The following is a 15177-nucleotide window of genomic DNA, read 5'->3' on the forward strand; positions in this document are numbered from 1 at the left end:
AGGACAGGGTTCAGCAATTTTTGGCACTTCAGCTGCTATGCAATTACAACTCCCAGCATGCACACTTACTTGACTGTTCATGTAACTCCCATAGAAATGAAATGAGGATTCTGGGAGTTGTAGTTTCAGAATAGCTGGGGCACTGGAGGTTGCTGATCCCTGCACTAGGAGAACTTGCAGGCTAGTTAATGATGATTGCAGGAACAAGACAGGCAGTCAGACTAAGAGAACTTAAACACAGAATTGAACTGTGAGGTCAGCAGTACACAGGCTGGATAATGCAAGAGAATCACTGAAGGATAAGTCTTCCAAACACGTTAGCTCGTCACAGGTAACCTAAAAGCTTAGACAACCTCTGCCAGGAGATGCTGCCTAAAATACCAAGGGACCGTCAGCCATTGGATGGGAAAGGATTTGCAGATGCAACTGTGAGGAATATGGATTAATATTTACTGTCAGTCATGTCCTCACACCCACTATTTGCTGAAAGATGGCAGAGGAAATAAAGCTCCACAGGGGGGCCTTGCTTCAAAGCCGCAGCCAGATAGCTGAAAACTCCTAGCAGGCCACCTTTTGTTACATTTCACACCTCCAGTCAGACAGCACGGATCCTGCAGGAAAACCCCCCAGCAGGAGGTATCAGCCCTTGCCAGGATCAATGATACCTCCCAGACATGTTGGCACCTACATTTCATAAAGAATTATGAATTGCCAGGCCATCGCAGGTGCAAACTGGATATATATTTGTGTCCTGGTGGCCAAGATGAACGTGCCCATGGTCTTTGTTTGAGGGTGGGATGCCAGGAAAGGGAGATATACATACAGTAAAGACCAAAAGTTTGGACACACCTTCTTATTCAAAGAGTTTTCTTTATTTTCATGACTATGAAGGCATCAAAACTATGAATTAACACATGTGGAATTATATACATAACAAACAAGTGTGAAACAACTGAAAATATGTCATATTCTAGGTTCTTCAAAGTAGCCACCTTTTGCTTTGATTACTGCTTTGCACACTCTTGGCATTCTCTTTATGAGCTTCAAGAGGTAGTCCCCTGAAATGGTCTTTCAACAGTCTTGAAGGAGTTCCCAGAGATGCTTAGCACTTGTTGGCCCTTTTGCCTTCACTCTGCGGTCCAGCTCACCCCAAACCATCTCGATTGGGTTCAGGTCCGGTGACTGTGGAGGCCAGGTCATCTGGCGCAGCACCCCATCACTCTCCTTCATGGTCAAATAGCCCTTACTTTCAAAGTTTTCCCAATTTTTTCGGCTGACTGACTGACCTTCATTTCTTAAAGTAATGATGGCCACTCGTTTTTCTTTACTTAGCTGCTTTTTTCTTGCCATAATATAAATTCTAACAGTCTATTCATTAGGACTATCAGCTGTGTATCCACCTGACTTCTCCTCAACGCAACTGATGGTCCCAACCCCATTTATAAGGCAAGAAATCAGAAATTATTAAACCTGACAGGGCACACCTGTGAAGTGAAAACCATTTCAGGGGACTACCTCTTGAAGCTCATCAAGAGAATGCCAAGAGTGTGCAAAGCAGTAATCAAAGCAAAAGGTGGCTAATTTGAAGAACCTAGAATATGACATATTTTCAGTTGTTTCACACTTGTTTGTTATGTATATAATTCCACATGTGTTAATTCATAGTTTTGATGCCTTCAGTGTGAATCTACAATTTTCATAGTCATGAAAATAAAGAAAACTCTTTGAATGAGAAGGTGTGTCCAAACTTTTGGTCTGTACTGTATCTCCCCACAGAAACCAACTAACGGTACCATGTTTGGACACTAGTTGTAGCTGGAACCCAGGCGGATCCGTTGGTCCCAGAACCATCTCTCTGTGACCTTCTGGACTGGAGCTATGAACCCTAAAGTGTTTTGGGGGTCATTTGCATCCAGTCCAGCAGAGGGGGGGGGTGGACCCCTCCCAAAGGCCGGGAGGGGAGGGGCCGGCAACAGTTTAAAAGGCTTGTGCCAGCAAGCGGGCGTGTCTTTTCTGAAGGGGGTCACATCGTGCCAATGTATTTGGAGAGACCGCAAACCAGCTGACATCACTGCCCCCACGTGACTGCAGACAAGGACTATTCCCCCATTATACCCCAAAGGAACTTTCATCTTACCCGGTAACTGACTTCTGCTCTGCTTAACCCTGTTGTACCTATATAACCTGTATCTGTAACCTCAGACCACTGTATATATTATCTTTGTATATTGTGTTATATCTAGTGTGCCCTTAAGGCGATTAAATATATAATTTAATCTTGTGCTATCTTGTATCTCAATCACGAATCCCCACGTCCGTGTTTCGGCCTAATTATAAGCTACCCCGGGTTGGTTTCTCACCCTATATAATCCCGTTAGCGGACCAGGCTTATATCAAACGAGAAGCTGTTGGCAGATACTCGGGCTGAGACAGCGCTGTTTTCACTGCGGCAGTGAAAAGGCTCTCAGCTTGTTGCCTCTCTGTATCCGCGTGGACAAGAGGTGTCTGTGTAAACTGTACCAAGCCGACCTTACCTGCTCCTCTGGAGGGCGTAACGTCACGCTTTGGTAACTAGTGACCATACCGCGTCTCGTGAGCTCGACGTAGGTGACGTCAAGCGGGCACGAGGCGTGGTATCCGTCACACACGCACTGGCACTTTAAGAGGCTACAGGTGAGTGCGCGCCTCAGAGAACAATGTAAGCAATGTAAAGAGAAGTTTGCAGAGGACGCAGGGCAGCATGGTTAGTAGCATTGCAACCGCAGGCACGGACCGGCGACCTGATCCCTCAGTGAAGCTGACAATTCATCTCATCTAGTACTAAACAGCTGATCTTCTAGCCTGGGTATGTGCACAGGATTCATAACTCCTTTGTTGCAGATCAACGTGAACTGAAAACCAGTACTTCTGTGACTGTTAGAAAATCTTTTTAAATTATATTGAGACAATTTGGGGGTTAGTCAGCTCACAGGAATCTTCTGGGTTAACATGGATGGATTTGAATTCTTCAAACATCTAGACCATCTAGTCTCTTAGTAAACAATATTATGTCTCCCATGGTCAGGCCTGAGCCTCTTATCGGTACCTCAAACAGAGACACATTTCTTACCTTCATCATGGTGGTTCTCACAAGCTTGTCAATGCCTGTTCTTCCAAGACTGAAAGGCCTTGAAAGTGCTGTTACAGATGGCTCAATAACATGACTTAAGTAAGTGGAGTTGGGAGCACACCTATCATTCCTCCAACTCGGGAAAAACAGGCTCTTTTCCAGGTTTTGCTCCTAACCTGTACTCCAAAGAAATGACTCTCTCCATTATATATTTCATGGTTGCCTGAAATATGACTGGGTATAAAAAGAGCATGTCGGAGAGGCAGAATCTCTCAGAATCAAAGATGTTCACCAATCTGCGAAAAACTGTAAAAATTGTGAAAACAATTTTAGAAAAATGTTCCTGAATGTAAAATTGTAAAAACTGAATATCCCACCATATAAAGTACATAAAATCATCAAAAGATTCAGAGAATCTGGAGAAGTACATGTGCGAAAGAGACAAGGCCAATGGACAGTATTGGAAGCTTGTGATCTATGGGCCCTCAGATGGCACTAGTTCAAAAACAGGCATGATTCTGATATCACTGTATGAGTTCAGGAATACTTCAAAAAGTATTGTCTGTGGTAACAGTTCGCTATGCAATCCATAAGTGCAAGGTAAATCTGTATCATGCAAAGAAGCCAACATATTTCAACATGACCCATAAACGCTGCCATTTTCTCTAAGCCAAAGCTAATTTAAAATGTACTGAGGCAAAATGGAAAACTGTTCTGTGGCCTGATTAATCAAAATGTGAAATTATTTTTGGTAACCACATACACCGTGTCCTGTGGACTAAAGAGGAGAGGAACCATCCAGCCTGTTATCAGCTCACAGTTCAAAAGCCTGCACCTCTGATGGTATGGGATTACATTAGTGCCCATGACAGGTTACACACCTGGAAGCAAACTGTCAGTGCTGAACAGTAGTTCAGCTAAAGAAGTGAAGCAGCACGTTGGCCAACAGGGATTGTGGGTGCAAGCCTCCGGGAAGATCAGACTCAAATTCTTACTAAACCACAAACAAGTGAAGGGAGGCAACCCTCCAGTGCAACAAGGATGTTTATTTTACCAAATGTCAAAAAAGCATTTTCTGATATTGGGTGAACGAACATCCTTGTGAAGTGCTAATGCCGAACAGTATATAGAGGTTTTAGAACAAAATATGCTTCCATCCAGACATTGCTTTCAGGGAAGACCTTCCATATTTCAGCAAGACAATGCTAAACTGCATACTGCATCCATCACATCAGCATTGCTTCACAGAGGAAGGGTCTGGATGCTGAACTGACCTGCCTGCAGTTCAGACCTTTCACCAAGAAAAAACATTTTTGAATCATGAAATGAAAAATTCAGCAAAGAAGACCCAGGACTGCTGAGCAGCTAGAATGCTACATCAGACAAGAACGGGACAATATTCCTCTCCTAAAACTCCTGCAATTGGTCTCCTCACTTCCCAAACGTTTGCAGACTGTTGTTAAAAGAGGGGATGCTACACAACGGTAGACATGACCCTATGTCAACTTTTCTGATGTGTTGCTGCCATCAAGTTCTATATAAGTTCACTTTTTACATTAAATCTAAATCTCCTGAGGAAGTCATTCACGACGAAACGCGCGTCATCATTTTAATTGTGATATTAAATAGATTTAATGTTTATTGTTGATTATTATTGAAACAAAATTTTTTTTTGTTTTTTGTTTCTAGAAATATAGGATGTTGTCTAGTATTGCATAAAATGGGCCGACCTTTATCAGTTGATCTACTGCATTAATAAAGATTATCAAAATAAAAGTGGAAGATAACTACAAGCAAGACACCATTAATCATGAATAGTGTAATAGTAATGGATATCTCACTAAATCACTGTTATATTGATAAGTATTGTCGTATCTTTTATTATGGTTCAATAAGATTTTATTATCTTTTACAGTCATAAAAGAAACATCACAAATTGCAGTAAAAATACAGCATACAAGGATACATTGCGACATGCAAACGTAAACAGCAGTATAGCATCAAGGACAAGGTATAAGCATGTATCTGTATCTGTATTACAAACAATCAGCTGTCGTAAAGTCAGCGGAATCAAATGCCCTGAAGGGGCTTAATAAGGCCTTAAACAAATGAAGTATAGGCCAATAATTCTAGACAAACTTTGACATAAAAGGGGGGAGACAAGACGACACACATGAGGGGGGGGGAGGGGAGAAATCATAGGGCATAGCTAGAGAATAGCTAGGTACTTTTAAGGAGGAGAATCAGGGAGTACCCCAGATGCCACCCAAACCGAGAACGAGGTAGATGCTCTAAACCTGGACCATGGCTCCCAACTCTTAAGAAACGCCGGAATCTTGTTGTGATCAGAGGCATACATCTCTTCTCTATGTATCAGCACATCCAGTGCAGAGGTCCAAGTGATCCTTTTCAAACTCTCAGTTGACTTCCAATTGCGTGGTATAATTTGTCTCATGGCCAGCATAAAGAGCCGCAATGACCCTTTTTTAACATGTGAGATCCGCCCCGGGAAAATAGATAGCAGAGCGATGGAAGGGGAGAATGCTATGGTGGCCCGGAATGAATAGAAAATTATAAAGCTTGAAGACATCTACCCATAATGGGTTAAGCCTCGGACATTCCCACCATATATGGGTCATGGTCCCCCTAGCACCATGGCATCGCCAACATAGATCAGAAACCGAGGGGTAGAAACGATGCAATTTCTCCGGTGTCTGATACCATCTGGTAAGTATTTTATAATTGAGTTCTTGTAAATTACACGATATAGAGATCTTATGCGTAAGAAGCAAAGAACGTTTCCATTGATCCCCAGTAAAGGTTTCACCCAATTCCGTCTCCCAATCAAGCATAAACTTGAGTTTGGGGTAGGAATCTCCAGATTGGCTGCCCTCAGTCACCACGGTGTTCAGTATGGCATAAAGTAAGGAAATAGCATGGCCAGGGGCCGCCTGAGCAACACATAGCTTTTCAAAATCCGTTAGAGATGTGTGGGACTGCAAACCAGGCATCAGAGAACCAACAAATCCCCTGAGCTGAAAATAGAGGAACCATCTTCCAGGAGATGGTGGGAGTATGTGCGATAGGTCCTCGAGAGGGCGTATCCCAGAAGAAGAACAGACGTCTCTCAGTCTGACAGTAGATGTGTGGTTAACTCGAAAGGCGGGCACCTGCTTTAGTCCCATAGGTAAATCTGGATGATCAGTGAGCATTGAGAGGGGACCTGGGATCTTAGCCAAATTTAGTTTAGGTGCAAACTTTATCCATGAGGCGGCTAAAGTAGGGAGGAGCATATCAGATTGGGCATGTGGGAGGTTGCATAGGGAGTTAGGGGGCAGCCAAAATATGCCTGTTGCAAGGTGGGGATTCGTAACATGTTCAATTTCTACCCACATCTTAGTATCCTTATTGTGAAAAAGATCTAAGACGCAGTTCAAAACTGCAGCCCTATAATAAGTCAAAAAGTTAGGTAAACCTGTCCCTCCCTCTAATTTAGGGCGAGTCAAAAGACTATGGCCAAGCCGAGCTCTGGACTTATTCCACACGAATTGAGAACCCAAGCGCCGGAGGCGAGTAAAGTAGATCAGGGGGATTTTACATGGAATAGTTTGAAATAAATAGAGCAGGCGCGGTAATATGTCCATTTTAAGGGTATTAATTTTACCAAACCAAGAGATTCGTAGGGGCGTCCATTTTTGCAGGCTCTCTGTAATGGATTTGAGAAGAGGAGTATAATTCATTTTAAATAGGTGTGAGGGATTGGCAGGTATGTGAACTCCCAAATATTTGATAGAATCTTCCGCCCATTTAAAGGAGAAAGATTCTCCAAGGGATTGCACTTCCCTATGGGGAAGGTTAATATTCAGAATTTCGGACTTGTGTACATTAACTTTGAAGTTACTGACGCGTCCAAATATACCAAATTCCTTGAGAACGGACGGAAGACCTATTCTGGGGGACGTGAGGTATAAAAGCAAGTCGTCTGCAAACAACGATAACTTATGTTCGGTTTGTCCGATCCGAAAACCTTTGATTGCCGTGTTTGCCCTAAGGGCATTGGCCAGGGACTCCATAGTCAGTATATATAAAAACGGGGACAAGGGGCAACCTTGGCGTGTGCCGTTTCTAATCTGAAATGGTGAGTACAGAGTGCCATTGACCCGCACACATGTCGATGGAGTAGAATAAAGAGCCATGATACGCTGGAGCATCTTGACACCTAGGCCTAGGTGGGCTAAGGTTTCAGATAGAAACCTCCAGTCCACCCGGTCAAATGCCTTCTCGGCATCAATCGATAGAAGACATAAAGGTGATTTATATTGTCTAGCTCTGGCTATGAGACCCAGAGACTTCAGAGTATTATCATGGGCCTCTCGGCCGGGGACAAATCCCACCTGTTCCTTATGAACACTGCCAGGGATGTGTGGGCGCAATCGCATGGCTAATATCTTAGCATACATTTTCAGGTCGACATTAAGAATCGAAATGGGCCTATAGTTTCCACAAACCGTAGGATCTGTACCCGGCTTAGGGATGACTACTACGTGTGCCTGTTGGGCCTGATATGGAAAGGGGCATACAGCAGAAATAGAATTAAAGGTCACAGTTAGAACTAGAGCTCTCCGGGTCAGAAGAGGTCACAGTATCAAAGGGCTTGGGGCCGTGGGAGGTAATGTACTGTCGTATGTCCTCCGACGGGAGTGCCGAAGCTATATCTCGGGAGGCCTGCAAGTCATAAAGGGCGGAGTAATAATTTTTAAATTCCGTGGAGATCGCCGAAGGGGCATGGACCAAGCCATTTGTGTTTGTATTAATAGCATGCACGTGTGTCGTTGGGGGTTTGGGATGGAGGGCTTGTGCTAACCATCGCCCGCTTTTATCACCATATTCATAAAAACCATGTCTAACTCTATCTCTGGCGCATAGGGATTTCTGATCTAATATCTTTAAAATCTGCTGACGAAGGGAAGAAATGTCCGCACTCAGGGAATCCGCAGGAGACAGCTTATTCCGTTCCTCACTCCGAGTAAGCTCAGAGAAAAGATTGGATAGTTTCAAGGTACACTCTTTTTTCAACCTTTTTTCAAACGCTTGCAGCGTTTTGGTGTCCGTCTGATGAAACTGAGCCAAACGGATCCGTCCTGGCACGCAATGTAAGTCAATGGGGACGGATCTGTTTTCTATGACACAATCTGGCACAATAGAAAATGGATCCGTCCTCCTTTGACTTTCAATGGTATTCAAGACAGATTCGTCTTGGCTATGTTACAGATAATACAAACGGATTCGCACAAAACGCGAGTGTGAAAGTAGCCTATGACAGCTTCGAGCATTTGTAGATTTTCTGGCTTCATTTGCACCAGAAAACTGGCATAAATGAAGAGAAATCTGTCTATGGTGTCAGCCAGGCCCCTTTTTGGAAGAGTGGCGAGTGTGGTAAAAAAGAGCCCCTTGCAAAACAAATTTAAGAAGTCACAAAAAAGCGCTTGTAACTTTTTAAAGCCACATTTCTGGAGTGAAGGAAATGATAAACGTCCCACATAGTGTCTTAACTACTGTATCATTTTTTCATCAAGATAAATGCAATAGCACCTAGAACAAACGTAGCGAAAGTATGTACACCCTGACACATATTAAGCCACTATGTTTTGTCCAGAGATCCTTGGTGATTCGCTTTCAGCATAGAATAAGAGAGACTGTGAGCCAGATTGTAGTTCTGCACAATGTGATGGCTATTAAGGGTCTTTGAGACTTGAAAACTTTTTTTTAACGCATTTTCTTTTTTGCCAGCGATATCAAGGAGTGATCTGTGAAGTGCTGCTTGAAGCTGTCTGTCAGGAATCCTATTTATAAATCCAATGAATATTTTACCACTTTACAGATAATATTGCTTTCAACTGCACAGAACCATCAGCCAATATCAGCCATTGAATATTCATGGTCCTTAAGACTTATCACAAATGTTTTCAATGTATTTTTGTATTGTTATTAGAATTGTGTAAAATAATGGCTAAATACATAAATTATTATATTATGCAATATCCTCTTTTCCTGTTTATTACATGTCATATTTAGTAAAGTATTCTTTAATTTATTTGGAAATTTTAAATAGTTAAAAAAATTAAAAATGTTAATAGTTTAAATCATTGGGAAGAAATCATGGTAACGATTAGGAGTCTGACAACAGAGACAGGCAAAGGTTTCTATATTCCAGGCTCAGATAATTTGGTAGGGATTATGTTGTTTATTTCATTTCTAATCAATAATGCTGTTGCATCAAGTTAAACTATTGATCTTAGGTCTAAGAACATATTACAGCAAGATCACTACTGAAAGCTACATTTAGTGTCAATCAAAACTTGAAAACTCAGTTTTTTTTGCAGTTAATTTTCATACCTTCCCAATCTCCTTCACACTCACTGGGATCCAGGAAGCTTATATACAGGATTTTCTTTAGGATTCCCTGGATTCAGGAAGGTTTGTAGTTTCCAGTGATTTTCTTTCCATTTCTAAACCAAACTAGTGGTTCTGCAGGGTTTAAAGAGTATTCCATTCATAGGAATTTATATGCCATTAAGTCATACTTCAACATTAGACCATTTCTGCAATTCTGACAGATTTCAATAAAGAGTGTGACCACCAACAAATGTGACCACCTCTCCACTAAAATATACTGTATGGAGAATGTTATGGTCAGGAATCAACACATTGTTCTCCTGACATGTAAGGGTGGGTCTCACACCTATAGGCTTGGAAAGTATAGTTTGTAATTGGATTGAAAACTGGCTGAAGGACCGTGTCCAGAGAGTTGTGGTCAATGATTCCTATTCAGAATGGTCCCAGGTTATTGTGGTGTACCCCAAGGCTCAGTGCTGGGTCCTCTATTATTTAATTTATTTATTAATGATATCTAGAGCGGGATTAATAGCACCATTTCTACTTTTGCAGATGACACTAAGCTTTGTAGTACAGTGCAGTCTATGGAAGATGTCCATAAAATACAAGCTGACTTGGACACTGAGTGATTGGGCATCAACTTGGCAAATGAGGTTCAATGTGGACAAATGTAAAGTTCCTCATCTTGGTAGTAATAATCTCTGTGCTTCATATGTCCTAGGGGATGTAGCACTGGGAGAGTCACTTATAGAGAAGGATTTGAGTATCCTTGTAGATCATAGATTGGTGCGGCCTCATCTGGAATATGCAGTTCAGTTCTGGGCACCAGTCCATAGAAAGGACGCACTGCAGCTGGAAAAAGTACACAGGAGAGCGATTAAACTAATAAGGGGCATGGAGGGTCTTAGTTATGAAGAAAGATAAAAATAATTGTATTTATTTAGTCTTGAGAAAAGACGTCTAAGGCCCCTTGCAGACGAGCGTGTCCGGATTAGGTCCGGATGCGTCCCGGTGCATTGCGAGTAGGAACGCAATTGCAGTCAGTTTTGACTGCGATTGCGTTCCGATGTTCAGTTTTTATTGCGCGGGTGCAATGTGTTCTGCACGCGCGTGATAAAAAAACTGACTGTGGTACCCAGACCCGAACTTCTTCACAGAAGTTCAGGTTTGGGTTAGTTGTAGTGTAGATTGTATTATTTCCCCTTATAACATGGTTATAAGGGAAAATAATAGCATTCTGAATACAGAATGCATAGTACAATAGGGCTGAAGGGGTTAAAAAAAAATTAAAAATAATTTAACTCACCTTAATCCACTTGTTCACGCAGCCGGCATCTTTTCTGTCTTGTTCTGTGAGGAATAGGACCTTTGATGACGTCACTACGCTCATCACATGGTCCGTCACTATGGTGATGGATCATGTGACGGACCATGTGATGAACGTAGTGACATCATCAAAGGTCCTATTCTTCATAAAAGAAGACAGAAAAGATGCCGGCTGCGCGAACAAGTGGATTAAGGTGAGTTAATTTTTTTTTTATTTTTTTTTAACCCCTCCAGCCCTATTGTACTATGCATTCTGTATTCAAAATGCTATTATTTTCACTTATAACCATGTTATAAGGGAAAATAATAATGATTGGGTCCCCATCCCGATCGTCACCTAGCAACCGTGCGTGAAAATCGCACTGCATCCGCACTTGCTTGCGGATGCTTGCGATTTTCACGCAACACCATTCATTTCTATGGGGCCTGCATTACGTGAAAAACGCACAAAGAGGAGCATGCTGCGATTTTCACAGAACGTGTCATGGGGGGCCAAAGGCGCACTCGGTCTCCCATCAGCCGCAGACCTGCTGCTTAACTTCTGGAGTGAGGATCTGTGTTTGGCCTCGTTCCCAGGGCGGCTTTGCTAGCTGGGAGGCTCCCTGCTCCTAGGTCTGCCTTGAGCGCCGAGCTGATCACTCGGTGCTCGACTTGTCTGTTGGTCATGTGACGCTGGCCACGTCACATGACCCTCAGACCCCACTATAAATACAGGCAGCCTGCTGGCCACAGGTTGCCTGTTAATTCTAGGTTCCTGGCTATTTGTTGGACTACTGATTACTCACCTGATCCTGTTCCCTGACAATCCGTTGCCTGCTCCTCCTATACTGCGCATCTCTCCTGGTCTTTGACCTCGGCTTTTCCTGACTATTCTCTGCTCATTCCTTAGTACTGCGTAGCTCTCTAGGTATTGACCTGGTCCGTTCACGTTCCGCTATTTGTCTTGTCTGTCTTTCCAGCACGTATCCTAAGTTAGGGACTGCCGTCTAGTTGTCCCCTGTCATTAGGACTTGCGAGGCAAGTAGGCAAGGCCAGGGGTGAGGGTGGAGCGCAGTGGTCACTATCCTCTCCCCTGTGTGTAGTGTACGTGACCGTCACACAACGCACAAGTGATGCGTGAAAATCACCGCTCATGTGCACAGCCCCATAGAAATGAATGGGTCCGGATTCAGTGCGGGTGCAATGCGTTCACCTCAAGCAATGCACCCGCGCAGAAATCTCGCCCATGTGAAAGGGGCCTAAGGGGGGACATGATTAACCTATACAAATATATAAATGGGCCATGTAAAATGCCCTCAAAAGACAAGGGGGCACTGCCTCCGACTGGAGAAGAAAAAGTTCAGTCTCCAGAAGCGAAAAAACTTCTTTACTGTAAGAACTGTGAATCTGTGAAATAGTTTTAAAAAGTGTTTAGATGAATTCTTAAAAGTAAATGACATTAATGCTTATGGAAATGTGTAGAAATCTCATTTCCTACTGGGATTCGCGTCCCCACCTATCCCTTGGTTGAACTTGATGGACTTATGTCTTTTTTTAATCGTATTAACTATGTACGGTAACTATATGTAAGCATAAATCACAATAAATCAAGGGCATGCAGAGCCATAAATGTGCAAAAGTGTCATTACCAACATTGAACACCATCGAAATCCATATACATGATTGTCATTAATCACCCATAATCATAAGTGCATAATTTCATATATTACCATGATTGATGTTCATAAAGAGCCTTAATCTCACCTGTGTATTTAATATTAGAATATATATATATATAAAAAGAAGGATGTATATATGTGTGTATGTATGTTCCGTGATCACTCAAAAATGCAACCATCGATTTCAACGAAACTTGGTATACACATCCCTTGCTACCTGGAAAGAAATCTTGTGGGGTCACAGCTCTCTAGGACGTACCGTTCCTGAGATATTCCCCAAAAATGACCTGCATTAGCCAATACAAGCCTGCAAGTCTTTCTCTTCGTATCCCAACTGCCATACACACGGTCACATGTCCCTTATCAGTCAATAGAAGCTTGCAGGCCCTTAGTCTCCACATATACACAGTTTTACTCCAGGTTTCCATAACAACCCAGCCATTTTTCTTCACTGCTGTAGGTCAGCTTTAGGCTAGGGCTACACGACGACATGTGCCGCGCAACAATAAGTCGCATGGCACAACTACACTGCTACATGTTTCGAGCGACATTGATGTCGCATCAATGTCGCTCGACAATTTTTATAATGATAGTGTATGGTGTTGCACTGCGATGCGACAGTCGCAGAAAAACCCATCTTGGATGGATTTTTTGCAACTGTCGTGTCGCAGTCGCAGTATGTCACATGTCGCACCATAGCCTATCATTATAAAACTTGTTGAGACAAAATGTTGCGCGACACATGTCGTGTAGCCCTAGCATTAAAGGGGCAGGGTGGTGTGGAGGTCACTATTAAAGGGGCGGGCACTGTGGAGGTCACTGTTAAGGGGGCAGGCTGCTGTGGAGGTCACTGTTAAATGGGCGGACACTGTGGAGGTCACTGTTAAATGGGCAGGGGCCACTATTAAAGGGGCAACTGCTGTGGAGGTCACTGTTAAGGCAGCAGGGTACTGTGAGGTCACTGTTAAGGCAGCGGGGTACTGTGGAGGTCACTGTTAAGTGGGGCAGTCCCCTGAGGGTCACTGTCAAGGCAGTGGAGTACTGTGAAACTCACTGTTAAAGAGGCAGGCTGCTGTGAAGGTCAAAGTTAAGGGGGTGGGCTGCTGTGGAGGTCCCATTTTAAAGTGTTGGGACACTGGGGGGTCAGTGTTAAGGGGGTGGGGGACTGTGGAGTTTACTGTTATGGGGGATACTGTCGATATCTTTTAAGACACACACAAGCATTAAATGAAATACATGAAATATACCCGTGCGAAGCCGGGTCCTTCTGCTAGTAATTGATAAATAAAAGATCAAAGGATCAAACAGTTGAACTCACCAGAGAACTATCAACATAGCACCATGCCGAAGTCTGCGTTCCCAGAGTTCATGTCTAGGGAAACTAGAGGAGGCAGGGGAAAGCTCAGAGAGCATTGAGCAAGCCTGGCATGCGCTATAGCATGTACAGGCAAACAGCGGCCATCTTCACTCCTCCAATAGTGACACTTTATGAGGAGATCCCTCTTTTATGGCTCACTTAAGAATCTAAGTGCCTGGTTATGGGTTATGAGTCATGCCTATACCAATTCATCAATTTTTGCTTTTGTCCCTTTTAAGAAGGAGTTCTTTTGGCCAGGGCAGGCTCTAGGGAAATTTACCAACAGGGCGAACATCAAAAAAGCGCCCCTCCTTCCCCCCTGATTGTGGGCGGATCTCTGCCGTACCACATTGTAGTTGATGGGGGCGGCAGGCATTCAGTCTGCAGTGCCGGATCCAGTGAATTCCGGCAGGCTGTTCTCAGCTGGAACAGCCTGCCAGAATCATTAACGCAGTTGTGAAAGTAGCCTAATACAGCCCCACATACCTCTTACATCAAGTGATGTCTCTTTTGATGTAGATGTTCTCTTTCTTTATCTTCTCCATTCAGACCAGACCGCCATGATGATTTATTTCAGCCATCTCTTCTCTCTGCAGAGTTTGACAGACATCTTAGTTTCCTACTTTTCCATCATCCTCTCACCTTCTCAACATCCCATCATGCACCCCCAATATACTGCATAAACTGATAAACCCCCTTAAAAAAAATAGTTACACACAAATAGCGCCCCCTTCAATAATTATTGGAACACAATGCTCTAAAAAATAACTGCACCCAGCAAATAGTATCCCTGACACTAATAGTGTAACCATAATGTCCCCCAAAAATAACTGTGCTAAGCTGATACTGTGCCAGGGTGCCCCCACAGTAATAGTGCTCCCAAAAATCCCAACAATAGTGATAATTCTGTGCCAGAGTGCACTTAGTAGTAATTGTGCTCCTACAGTGCCCCCAACAGTAATTGTGTCCCAGAAGTACGGTAATAATGCTCCCATAGTCCCCCAGTTGTAATAAAGCCCACTATAATGCCCCTGGTAGTAATAATTCTATTTATAGTGTGCGCCAGTGCAAAAAATGCCCCGTTGTGTGTCAGTAAAAAAAGACAAAAAATACCAAACATCTTAGTGCCCCCAGAAGAGCCAATGTTCCCAGAATGCCCTCATGTGTTCCAATGACCCGTACTGTGTGCCACTAGAAAAAAACACTTAGTGCCCCCAGTTGAGCTTAGTTGCCCATAGTGCCCCTATAATTTGTGACAGTATAAAATACTCCTATATAGTGCCCCCAGAAGATGCCCCATAGTGCTCCTCCCCTGTCCCCATAGTGTCCTC

Source organism: Bufo bufo, chromosome 2 (genome assembly GCF_905171765.1).
Source record: "Bufo bufo chromosome 2, aBufBuf1.1, whole genome shotgun sequence".
In the NCBI taxonomy this organism is placed as follows: domain Eukaryota; kingdom Metazoa; phylum Chordata; class Amphibia; order Anura; family Bufonidae; genus Bufo; species Bufo bufo.